This window comes from Oryctolagus cuniculus, chromosome 2 (assembly GCF_051225735.1).
Source record: "Oryctolagus cuniculus isolate XC-2025 breed Fujian yellow rabbit chromosome 2, ASM5122573v1, whole genome shotgun sequence".
NCBI classification, from domain to species: Eukaryota; Metazoa; Chordata; class Mammalia; order Lagomorpha; family Leporidae; genus Oryctolagus; species Oryctolagus cuniculus.
Window position 1 is genome coordinate 89,178,451 of NC_142868.1, and position 12,649 is coordinate 89,191,099.

Genomic DNA, 12,649 nt, shown 5'->3' on the forward strand with positions numbered 1-12,649 from the left:
GACAGGTGCACCCATCCCTACACAGACCTGCTCTCCTGCCTCACTGAGGGGCAAGCTGCAAAGTTGAGTTTTGCTTTGGTTTTAATGCAGATGAGACCTCCATGAGACATCCTACTGTGAGAATGTTTTCAATAGGATTGGATTGCAAATAGATGAAGCCAAGGATGAAGCTGGAAGTGCCATCATTACGGAGCATTTACAAGGAGTTACCGGAACCCAGCAATTTACGGTGGCACAGAGCATGGACAGCAAGGAAGTGTCGCATCTTCCCATGCATAATCTCTGCGGGAAATCTTCCCTCCATGCATATGACCACACATGCAGACATAAAAGACTGCTTCACTTCTACGCCCACCACAACACATGTTAGGATCATGGTTAAGAATCAGAAGGCAAGGAGGAAGGCAGCTCTGAAGAATTAAAGTATGCATCGCAAAATCAAGCTTTCAGTGTGATTATCTTGTCTTACTACATAGATATTAGAAAAACAAAAGCAAAAACACGAAGAAAAGTAAGAGACTGAGAAGTGTCTCGTGTGTGTGTGTATGAGTGTGTGTCTAACAGGTATGGAATTCAAAAGGCAAATGACAAATAGCTTCAAGAGGCCCTGGGAGCCACATAGGACAGCAGCTATCACATAAGGACTTTGAGGCAGTACGGAAACACTTGACTGTGTTTCGTGTAGGGCACGCGGCAGAAATGGAAGTGATTCAACTTGGAATTGTAGTCATTGAGAATGTTTCGTTTTGCTGTTTAAATTTGTATATAGCAGAGAAAAGCAGTCAAGGATAGATCATTTCCCAAAGCTGAAGGAGGTAGAGAGAGAGAGAGAGAGACAGACAGAGAGAGGAGAGAGAGACAGAGAGGAGAGAGGAGAGAGAGCTCCCAAAGTACTATTTATACCAAAGAGAACTATTTGTGACTAGAACATTCCTGCTCATGGGGTGGAGAGCTGATATTCTATCCACTCTGGACCTACCCTAAGGCCACTGGAGTTCTGAGAACTGGCAATCCCATCTTCTGGGCCTCAGTCTTCCATCCCAGCTGATGGGTGGACGCATGGGCAGAACCAAGCACTGGGAGCAGCTTGTAATAGACTCCGTTCCTTCTGACGCAGCCGGCCCAGGGACCACGGGAAAGAGCGGAGCGCTCGTCCAGGGGGAGCAGGCACCAACACCGCCTGTCTGGAAGGGTCTGCCCGCATCTGCCCGCATCTCCCGCTTCTCCACGTCCACAGTGGCAGGAACCCCAGGGAACCAGAGCGAAGCCGGGTGGAGCTGGGCCAGCTGGCGCCCGGAGACCAGGGCGGCACAGAAGGGGAGGAAAGCCCAAGGTTTTCCGTTTCCCTTCCAAGGGGCCTTTCTGAACCTGGCCTCCACAGAACAAGAGAGACTCCAGAGCCCTCTAAACCAGGGGCGCTCATCCAAGTCCCTGGGCCAGCCAGGCTCGGGAAGCCCAGTTCCCGGATCAGCCAGGATTCGGCTGGGCGCAGGTCTACGCGCCAGCCAGAGGCTGGGAGGGGGCGAGAGGGGAGGGGAGAGGGTGTCTCTTCCTGCAGATCCCTCGCTGGCTCGTGGAACTTCAAAGGTCAGAGAGAAAGCAGGCTGTGAGCCGATCCTCCTGTTCCTGTAATGGTATTAGCAACGACTGTTTCTTACTCAATCGCACTCCCAAAGGATTTTCAATAAACTTTTTATGTGCCATAACTGTTACATTAAATAAAGCTGAAAGTATTGAGTAAACCGACTGTAAATCACTTTAGAAGCCTCGGAATTACATTAAGTGTGAGAATTATGGATCTTTTGCTGCTTGCAGAAACAGAGAAATGACAGAGCCAGGGATTTTTCTGCTGCCAGCCCTTTGAAGATTTTTAAAAATTATTTCTTTATGCTCCACGACAGCCATCGCTTGTAAATGACTTGTGCACGGGCAAACCAGAGGACGGGAAGGAGATGGGAGCAGCGGGACGCAGAGGCCTGGCCGTGGGGATCGCCGGGGTCGCCCTGGGTTTTCTTCCTCTCCCTTTGCAACGGAGTGACGACAGCTTTTGAACTTTCCTCTTGGTAACAAACTGTTGGGGCTTGTGCCTTTCCAGTTAAAGGCTGGCACGCGTGGGTCCGAGCGTGGCCGGACTCGTGTCCCGGTGCATGAATGCAAGGCTCTTCCCTGCGCTTCCAGCACCTTTGTCCACCCACCGGCGCCTCCCAGAGCTGCCCTCTCACTAAGGGAGACCCCGCCCCCGCCTTAAGGGCTTGGTTCAGCCTCTGCTCCTGAACGTGGAGGACGTGCGCGTTGATAACAGCGGAAACGGTGCAGACTGAGACTCCGCAGGTCCTCCTTGGCTGTCCAAGCAGGTTTGGTTTTGTTTAGAGAAACAGCAGAAGGCTGCCTTCCAGCAGCTCCCCCCCACGCCCCCCGGGTGTGGTTTTCTCTCACTGGCCAGTTCCAGCAACACAATGACCCCGGACACGGGTGACATCAAGGGTGCACAGCCACACTGTCGCAACGGTGTGAAAGCGCAGAATCAGCCCCTCTCAGGCGGAGCAGAGGTGTGGGGTCCCGGCCAGGAACTGGGTGGGTGTGACTGATGAGAACTTCCTGGACATTCAGGGGGTGCTGGAGCAGGGGCGGTAAGGTGACAAGGCTGAATTTATAAGCCCACTGCCAAGGGGAGAGGCTCGCCAAGTCAGAGACCCCCAGCACAGGAAGCGCACCTGCCGCTGGCTTATTCATCTTAACTCGACTGATAAAGACCACCTTAGAGGGCCAGCGCTGTGGTGCAGTGGGTTAAAGCCCTGGCCTGCAGTGCCGGCATCCCACAGGGCCACCAGTTCAAGTCCTGACTGATCCTCTTCCAATCCAGCTCTCTGCTATGGCCTGGGAAAGAAGTAGAAGATGGCCCAAGTCTTGGGCCCCTGCACCCACATGGGAGACCCAGAGGAACCTCCTGGCCCCTGGCTCCTGGCTCCTGGCTCCTGGCTTCGGATCGGTGCAGCTCCGGCTGTTGCAGCCATCTGGGGGAGTGAACCAGCAAATGAAAGATCTCTCTCTCTCTACCTCTCTCTGTAACTCTGCCCTTCAAATAAATAAAATAAATTTTTTTAAAAAAACACCTTAATATTTATAAACTTTTTTTTAAAGTTCTGAAAATAAGGAACCTGTGTTGTGGTGTAGCGGGTTAAGCTGCTGCCTGTGATGCCTATATGACTACTATACTCCATCCTATATGACCACTGCTTCCATTCCCGGCCGCTCCACTTCCAATCCGGCTCCCCGCTAATGTGCCTGGGGGACCAGGATAGAATTTCTGGCTTGTGACTTTGGCCTGCCCAGCCCCATCCATTGCAGCCTTTTGGGCACCTAAGTGTGCTTACTGGGTGGGTTGCTTTGCAGCTTAGGGGAAAATCCAGGGGGTGGTGGTGGGGAGCAGAAAGATGTGAAGACCCACAAGGCATTGAGGCATGCAGAGACAGAAATGGGAAGGGAGTCCATGGATTGGTTTTGGGGAAGCCTCAAATACCAGGCAGATCCTATAGGCTCATGGAACTAGGGATGCCCTGACATGAGCGATCAAGGAGCTCAAAGGCAGTGTGAACTTCTACGAGCGGTCTGGCTACTGGCATTGGCACCTGCTACAGTAGCCTTATCCGGGAGCTCTCTCGGGGCCACTGGAGGTGGAAGTGTGGCAATGAAAGGGCTGGTGCCAGCAAAGCCTCTGAGAGGCACCGCAATGCGGGGGGACAGCAGACCTGGAGGTGTGGGAGACCAGGCACCGCTGCCTGCCCCACCCCCAGCGGCTCCGCAGCTCTTCCCCTGCCCCAGGGTTCTGTAAGGATCCCCGTTTGGGCCTAGGGGTTTGTTTGCCTCAAAGTACTGGCCGGGGCACCCCCAACATCTGGCTTTTGACCTTGACCTTGACCCTTTGACAAATTACCTTTCTGTCCTGGGGGAGGGGGATCCTAAGGGAGATGAGGGCTGGGCAATCTGGAAAATCATTTCTGACTGAATACTTGGATTGCTAAGGCCCCTTTCCACCTTGCTTTGTGTCTGCATGAAGGCCAGAGAGGACAGCACAGGCCTCAGCAAAGACCATGCTGAGCTCCGCGGGCTGAATCCATGCGCAGCCAATCAGAGAAAGGGATTCCTCGTGGAGGTTCCTCCGAGGCTTACCGCCTGGGCGTTGGTTTCAGCTGCTTAGTCTCCCAGAGCCTCGACGTCCAGTTCTGTAGAATGGGGAGGCAAATGACGAGGAATACTGAACTTGCTAACGGCACCGTTTATCGTTAGCAGCACCAGCCGGTGCTCCAGCCCGTCCAGTTTAGCCACCGCCAGGGGCACAAGGCTCCTAGGACTCTGTTTCCCCTGTCACGTAGGTGAGGAGCCAGAAAGGCCCAGCCCCAGGTCCCCCAGAGTGACCAGTGAGCTGTGGGGCGGGGCAGAGTGAGCTCAGTGTGCAGAGGGGGCTGGTGATCGCGCAGCCTAAGAAGCAATCAGGGGAAACTTCCTGGAGGAGGCCTGGATGGATATCAGCGGTGAACAGATGCTGGGCCTCACAGTCCCTGCCGCTCTCCAGGCCCAAGTCATCGCTTCCGGAAAGTCATTCCAAATACGGCGGCAGCTCTTGGGCGACCATGGTTCTCTCTGTGCACACGGATGACCCGTGTAGCATCGGGGATCCTCATTTAAATAGGAGAGGCCATAATTATAAGAAATGGGAAAATAGGGCTCTCCCCAGGAAAGGCACATCTGCCCCTGAACTGGCCAGACTTCCTGGAGAATCAGGGCTCCGGGGGCCCAGGCCAAGCCCTGCACACACCCCCACCCCACCCACCCCACCTCCAAAAGTCCGTGACTCACAAGGCACAGGCTGACGAGGAAACCGTTAGCGGAGAAGTTCCCCAGTGGGGTCCCCTTCTGCTGTGCTCGTCTTGTAAATTGCCTGAATTCCACGTGTCACGGGCACGTCTTACAATACACAAGATAATGCCCAGATTTTGTAGTGCGCGAGCGTATTAACCTTTGTGTACCCTAGCAGGGTTTCGACAACGGACGCCTGGTGCAGACTGCGGGGCTCCTGGTAATTGCTTGCCGTGTGGGTAAATGATCCCGGGCTGTGTGCAGATAAGGAGAGATTGCTGTAGGCAAATCACCTGGGTTTTATTATGCGCGCCCTAAAAAATAATTAGCGTGGCCTGTGAAATCACACTGTGAGAAATTTCTGGTGCTTTTCTCCGCCCAACACCACCACCCCCCCACCATGCGCGTGGCTGCCCCAGAATGAAACTGTAACCTCCTTACAAGGAGATGTGTGTGTGTGTGTGTGTCTGTGTGTGTGCAAGTGCGTCCCTGGTAGGCAAATGAAAAAGCTGATGTTAAAATAAATCCCAGGCCAGCAGCAACAAGGAGTGCTTGCATGTTGGAACTGTCATGTGTGGGCAGCTCCTAACCCCACTGCCTTCAAGCCAGGGCTCCAGGTGGCGGGAGCTCACCTCCCCTCCCCCAACCCTAGCGGCCGCTTGCCATGAGCAGGAACTCACAGCCAAGCTGGTGGAGCCGCAAGCCCCAGATTTCTGCTGGCCAGAGCAGGGGTCTCGGGGCTCCTGCGGGAGGCTTCCCGGCCTCAGGAGAAGTCCTCACACCTCACACCTCAGTCCCCTCGGCTGGGCCAAGGCCACCGCCTCCCCGAGGAGTCACCATATGGCCCGGTTCACTCGGAGAGTCACCAAAAAAAGGATTTTTTAATTAGTTTTCCCTCCTGGTCCAAAAGCGGGAGCAGGGGGGGTGGACGGTGCACAGGGGAGAGCAGAAACATGCAATGTATTAACAAAACCCAAGCAGCCTTTTTTTAAAGATCTCTCCAGAGAAACACTTTCATTTTCTGCACTTCCGCTGGATTGTTCCAGGGGTTCAGCAAGTTCGGGTTCATGCATTCCACGTGTCCAAGGCGGGTCCCTAAAACTCCCGGACACGGGGATCCCAGGAGGAGAGGATGGCTGAGCCTGGCTTCCGGTGTGAGCAGGAGTGGCCGGCGGGCGAGGCCTGCCTGAGCTCCCTAGGGTGGCCGCCGCTGCTGGCTGCAGAGAGACCACTGAGCAGCGCCCTGGCTGCCGGGGAAGACCTGGTGCACCTTGGGGTGCCCCCCACTCCACCCCCCTGGTTTGCACCTGTTGGCCTCAGAATCCTCACGTGCTCGTGAGAAGGTTGGTTGCATGACAGCACGGAGTTCAAGGCTGGTTGCATGACAGCACGGGGTTCAGGGGTTCACAGCGTACCTTCACCTGTCTCCGTCTTTCCCCTTTCTCTCTAGCCCCTGTGCAGATGATACAAAGTCTGCAAGGATGGCCTTGATGGAACACCAGGGACTGGGAGGCTCCAGACACAGGAACCTATTTTCTGCCCTCAAGTCCACAATCAAGGTCATGGTGGGGATCCTCTTCCGGTTTTAGACTTCAACCTCCTCACTGCATCTGGACACTTTCTTTCCTCTAAGGCTGAGGAGAGAGAGCAAAAGATCTTTCCCTCGGGACCAGAGTTGTGGTGCAGTGGGTTAAAGCCCCAGCCTGAAGCACTGGCATCCCATATGGACACTGGTTTGAGTCCTGGCTGCTCCACTTCTGATCCAGCTCTCTGCTCTGGCCTGGGAAAGCAGTGGGGGATGGCCCCAGTCCTTGGGCCCCTGCACCCACATGGGAGACCTGGAAGAAGCTCCTGGCTCCTGGCTTTGGATGCGGGTGCAGCTCTGGCCGTTGTGGTCATTTGGGGAGTGAATAGCAGATGGAAGACCTCTCTCTCTCTCTCTCTCTCTCTCTCTCTCTGTAACTCTGTAAAATAAATAAAATAAATCTTACTTTTTTAAAAAAATTATCTCTCTCTCTCCCTCTAAGGCTGCCCACCCTTCCTACCCCCTCTAACCCTAATCAGCTCCTGAAAGCCCCATCTCCAAACACAGCCAGCTCGACCCCTAGGGCTTCCACACGTGAACCTCGGGGGAGGCCACAAAGCAGCCCACCGCAGCAGTCAATGCTCTTCTCATTTTCCAGATTAGCCAGAGTCCAGAACAGTGCACACACCCACCAGAGACCAGCCAGCAAGAAAAGGTCTGGCAGGGACCCAGAGTCCATTCTCTTGGCTCCAAGCCCCGTGTTCTGTTCCAGCTCAACTATCGCACAATCCTGGGGCCGGCACAGTGGCGCAGAGGGTTAAGCCGCCACTTCAACACCAGCATCCCACAACGGAGAGCACCGGCTCACGTCCCAGCCGCTCCACTTCTGATCCAGCTCCCTGCTAACACACCTGGGAAAGCAGCAGAAGGTGGCCCGAGTCCCTGGGCCCCTGCTGCCCATGTGGGAGATCATATGGAGCTCCAGGCTCCTGGCTTCAGCGTGGGCCAGCTCTGGTTGTTGCAGCCACTGCGGGCGTAGGGGCGGGGGTGAGCCAGTGGATGGAGGATCGCTCTCCCTCTTTCTTTGTCATTTTGTCTTTTGAACAAATAAATAAATCTGTAAAGCAAAGTCGCAGCGTCCTGCAAGGGCTCAGCTGACAACAGCTTGGCCGGCGCTCAGCAGCCGAGGATCACGTGGGTTGCAGCCGGGGCACAAGGGGAAGGGGCAGTCCCGCGCCCGGCTCTCTCTCCCAGGCTCGCCAGCTCCCTTCGGATGACTTCAGCTCCAGAGAGCGCCTTTGTAGCTCCGACTCTCTTGCATTACCCTGAGAGAGCATTTCTCCGTGGCCGGGCTGATAATTTATTTAGTTTTGCTAAGTGTTCCCTCATCGGAAAGGGGGAAGTGGAAGGGGAGGGGCAGAAGGAAGCCGGGTCGCTGTCTTTGAAAAGCCGACTCATAAATGTTCAGGTACGTCCCTTTTTCTGTCGGCTAAGCAGCTTTCCAGCCAAAAACATAATCACGCTGCAAGCGTCTCCCCGGGCTTGCGGGAGCAGACGTATTTTATCTCTCCTTGGTGATAGATCTGAGCAGTTAATGCCCTTGCGTTTTAAGCTTCAATAGATTTTTATCTGAGGCAGCTGGAGTTCGTGGCTCCTCCTCCAACGGTCTCCGGAGCCCTGGAAAACAAAGGAAACTGCGTCCAAGCAAGGTGCAGGCTGCTTCTGTGTCCAGCAGCTCCCTGGAAGGCGGATCCTGTTCTCCTTATCCTCTCCAGCTGCGCTGGCTGACGGGGATGGCCAACATATCCCAGTCCTGACCAATAACAGAAGAGGGTGCGCTAAGGAACTGGAAGACAGGGCTTTCGTAACAATGAGAACCTTATGAAGAGAAAACACATTACCCTGGCCCATGCTGACTGCTTCTGAATGTGGTTGGGATGTTTGGCACCGCAGCAGTCATTTTGCAACCGAGAAGCAACAAACCAAAAACAAAAAGCCAATATTCTCAGGGCAGCAGGGTAGAAAGGGGAGCCTGGATTTGGGGAACAGCTTGGGTTTTTAATGATAAAACCGATCAAATCCACGATGAGGCAACTGCCTTCCAAATTTCCTTCTGAGTAAACCGTCAGTGTGTGTTTCATCAGGACCCTATTATATGGGATTTGAGCTACACTTGCGCCTTCCACTGACGTTGGTGGCCATCACGAGGCAATCCCATGCAGGGCTGTTGCTGAAGATGTCGGGTTCCAACATCTGCATGAGGATCCCAACGTATCGTTCTTCTAGTTTTAGTGGTAGGAACAGTCGCTTCTTCAGCAGGCTGAAGACTGCTTCACGGAGCCTTAACTCATCCGACTGCCATCACCACCCTCCTGCTGGGACAGAGCTGAGCCCCCGGAAGGGGACACTCAGTCTAAGTTATTTTCCCAGGGGGCCACCTGTTGCTGACTGTGAGCAGAACCCGCCTGAGAATCTGCAACGCCTCTCATTCCAGAGGCGGCCGTGAGCGAGCCACTCTGGTGGTGGGCATTCGAATTAAAGGGGCACCATGGCAACGAGGTTGGGTCCCTGACTGCCCGAGTCTCGTGTGGGGAAGCAGGCAGGGGACTGCATGTCTGAGTTTGCGTCCCTGCTCCACTTCCAATTCCAGCCTCTGGCTGATGTGCACCTGGGAGGCAGCAGGTAATAGCTCAAGTAGTTGGATCTCTGCCGCCCGCGTGGGAGAAGCAGATTGAGTTCTGGGCTCCTGGCTTAGGCCTGACCCAGCCTAACTCTTGCATGCCTGGGGACAGAACTGTGATAAAAGATCTCTGTCTCTCTCCTTCTTCTTCTGACCCCAGGGGAGCCAGTGGTGCCAACTCAAGTGATTGGGTTCCTGTCACCCACATAGGAGACCCAGATAGGAGCTCCCAGCTCTCAGCTTCAGTCTGACCTGACCGTGGCTGTTGTGGGCATTTGGGGAGTGAACCAGCATCTGACAACTCTCTCTCTCTCTCTCTCTCTCTGTCTCCTTCTCTGTATCTGTTTATATCTCTGCCTTTCAGATAAATTAATAAAAAGTATTAAAAAGGAAGAACATAAGAACCCACCACACAGCAGATAGGGAAACTGAAGCCCTAACAGAGAGCCAGCAGGTGGCGTAGGGCCCCGGCCGAGCCACACCCAGCGCGCTCTTCCTGCCTCTGGGCTCAGCTGAGCTTGCCCGGAGTGAATCCTGTGTCCACTTGCTTCTCACCCACAGGTCCCCGTGTTCCTTTGCTTTCGCGCTGCACGAAGGAAAGGCCACGGAGATGGAGAGGAAGCTGCAGACAGCGCATCTGGAAGTTCCATCCCTGCACAGGCCGGAGAAGGGGACTTGATGGCTGCAACTAGCACAAGCTCTCCGGGCTTTCGGAACAAATCCAGCTTTGCTGGAAGCGGCTCGGTCAGAGACGAAGTTTCTATGGAATCAAGAATCCTCATGGTAATCAGGATAATAAAGGCAATATGTCTCCCTACATCTCCCTGATTAAATATCAACAAAAAGAATACTGAACGAGTAATCTGAGCCAGACCCCAGCCCCCCGAGGAGAGACGCGGCTCCCGAGGTCTCTCATCCGCAAGGCAGGGTTCTTTCCTCCCGCACCGCGTGTTTCAGGCGACGGTGCCTGTGTCCTCCCTGCTCCACAAGCCAGGAGCCTGGCAGCCACATGTGCTGTCTTTTCCTTCCTACCACCAAGCGCCCACCTTCTTCGTCTGCCCAATGCCACTTGTCTCCTGCAGGTGCCTTGTCTCCCCTCCTCATTTGTTGCAGGTATTTTATATCAGTCCCGATTCTGAGGGTAGCCACCTCTCCTTCTCACGTAGGGTCTCTGTTTAAAAAGCCTTTGGCTGGGATGGGCGCTGTGGTGTAGCAGGTAAAGCCACTGCCTGCGGTGCTGGCATCCCATATGGGCTCCGGTTCGAGTCCCAGCTGCTCCACTTCCGGTCCAGCTCTCTGCTATGGCCTGGGATAGCAGTGGAGGATGGCCTGAGTCCTTAGACCCTTGCACTCATGTGGGAGACCCAGAAGAAGCTCCTGGCTCCTGGCTCCTGGCTTCGGATTGGCCCAGCTCCAGCCATCCTGGCCACCTGGGGAGTGAACCAGTGGATGGAAGACCTCTCTCTCTGTCTCCTTCTCTCTCTCTGTAACTCTTTCAAATAAATAACTAAATCTTTTAAAACATAAAAATAAAAAGCCTTTGGGATAGGTGTGGGTGTAGCAAGTTAAATCAGCACTTAGGGTGTGTGCATCCAATACCAGAGAGCCTGGTTCAAGTCCCAGCTCCCCAACTTCCAATCCCTCCACCTGCTAAAGTGCTCCCTGGGAAGGCAGCAGACGGTGGCTCAAGTACTGCAGACCTTGTCACCCACGAGAGACCTGGATTAAGTTCCAGGTTCCTGGCTTTGGCCTGGCCCAGCCATGGCTGTTGGGAGCGTGTGGGGAGTAAATCAGTAGATGAGAGATCTCTCTGTGTCTCTCTCTTCCTGTTTCTCTACCTTTCAAATAAGATGAAAACGGCAACAGCTGGGGAGCCGGGCACACAGGGGGTGGCTCTGTCTGCAAAACTACCCCCCTCTTCCCTGCCGATTCTTTCAGAGACGCAATTTAGCGAGCACCAGATGACTGGAAGCATCCCGGCGGTTTGCTGGCTTACGGGAGGGCTAAGAGGAGCTTAAACAGAAGAGAACTGGGCACCACGGGTCGCAGCTGCATGTTTTATGTACTTGCTGAGCAGAGACTACACATCATAAGCAAACATCCAGTGCAATCAGAGGAGGTTGTAGGGAAGGAAAAGAACTTCTGAAAGAAGCCGACCCACTCTGGAGTTGGGCAGAAGGGCTGTCCACTGGGCCTGGGGTAGAGCAGGTGGGTCTCAGAGGGGGCAGTGAAGTTAGAGTGGACACTTACAAAGCACCTGCTCCAGTCATCTGTTTTTCTATGTGTCTTTTTTTTTTAAGATTTATTTTCTTTAATTGAAAGAGTTACAGAGAGAGGTAGAGACAGAGAGAGAGGTCTTCTATCTGCTGGTTCACTCCCCAGATGGCCACAAGGGCCGGAGCTGCGCCAATCCAAAGCCAGGAGCCAGGAGCCAGGAGCCTTCTCCAGGTCTCCCATGTGGGTGCAGGGGCCCAAGGTCCCGGGTCATCCCCCACCACTATCCCAGGCCAAAGCAGAGAGCTGGATTGAAAGAGGAGCAGCCAAGACTAGAACCAGCGCCAGGCCAGGGCTTTAACCCACTGTGCCACAGCTAACCTGAGTCTTACACAGAGCAACACAGCTAACCTTTTGAGGGTGGTACTGCCTCTTATCTTTATTTTATCAATAGGGAAACTACAGCCCTGGATTTGTTTTAGAGAGACAGTCAACATCATGCAGCCAGTGCAAGCAAGAGTCAGGATTTGAACCCAAACCACATGGCCTCCTCTTCACTGGTGGGAGAACAGAACTCTGAAACCACAGTCTCGGGGGCTAAGTACCCTGCATGGGCCCAGTCTGCTGGCAAATTTTGAGCCCACAGGGCCTCCACCACTTCTTTAAACAGTGAGTAAAGAAAAATGAGTAATTAAATAACTACTTAGTGCAGAGGTGATGGGACATGAGGACATGAGGGCAAAGTAGCAATGCTTGGGACATAAAAAGGGAGCTCCTAGAACTTACAGTGATCTCTCACAAGACTGAACACATCTGTAATCAGCGGAGGCTGGCATGATCCCAGAGTGACAGAACAGAGCCACGGCCTCTGTTAAACAGTCACCAAGAAGCAGAAAAATAAAGGCATGTGGGTTTTCAAGAGAGAAAAAAAAAATAAAGGGAAGATGTCACAGACCAAAACACATTTCAATAACAAAATGCAAATAACACTTGGAGAGGAGGCAGCCAATGAAATTGGGATAACACTCGAGAAATACATGCACATTACAAAGGGAAAAGGAAAAGAGAAGAAAAAAAAAAGAGGAAAAGTGACTGCTATAGAAGACAGACAACAGCCATCCACACTGAAGTGACCTGGGGGAAGAAAGGGAAACAGTCAAAGTTGTAGCAACAGAGCTAAGGGCAAAGTGGGTCCGAGATCAGTGTCTTCCAAAGAGAGGAGCTCGCTGACTTCTACAGAGGCTGAGTCCTCCATGTAGACTGACTTTCAAGAAGAAAAATTCCCATAGGAACTCAGGGGGAGAGAGCTGGGCTAACTTGAGACTCTTTCTTCCAGGTATGGAATAAATCAAGGATAGAGGCGCTCGGCCTGC

General features: G+C 53.6%; 1 long non-coding RNA gene across 1 annotated transcript; it reads left to right on the forward strand.

Annotated features, from left to right (window-relative positions):
• Nucleotides 1–7,569: 7,569 nt before the first annotated feature.
• LOC138848509 (uncharacterized) lies at nt 7,570–9,879 on the forward strand. The gene is made up of 2 exons (XR_011386362.2): nt 7,570–7,850; nt 9,624–9,879. It is a non-coding gene; the product is annotated as an uncharacterized LOC138848509 (long non-coding RNA).
• Nucleotides 9,880–12,649: the final 2,770 nt, after the last annotated feature.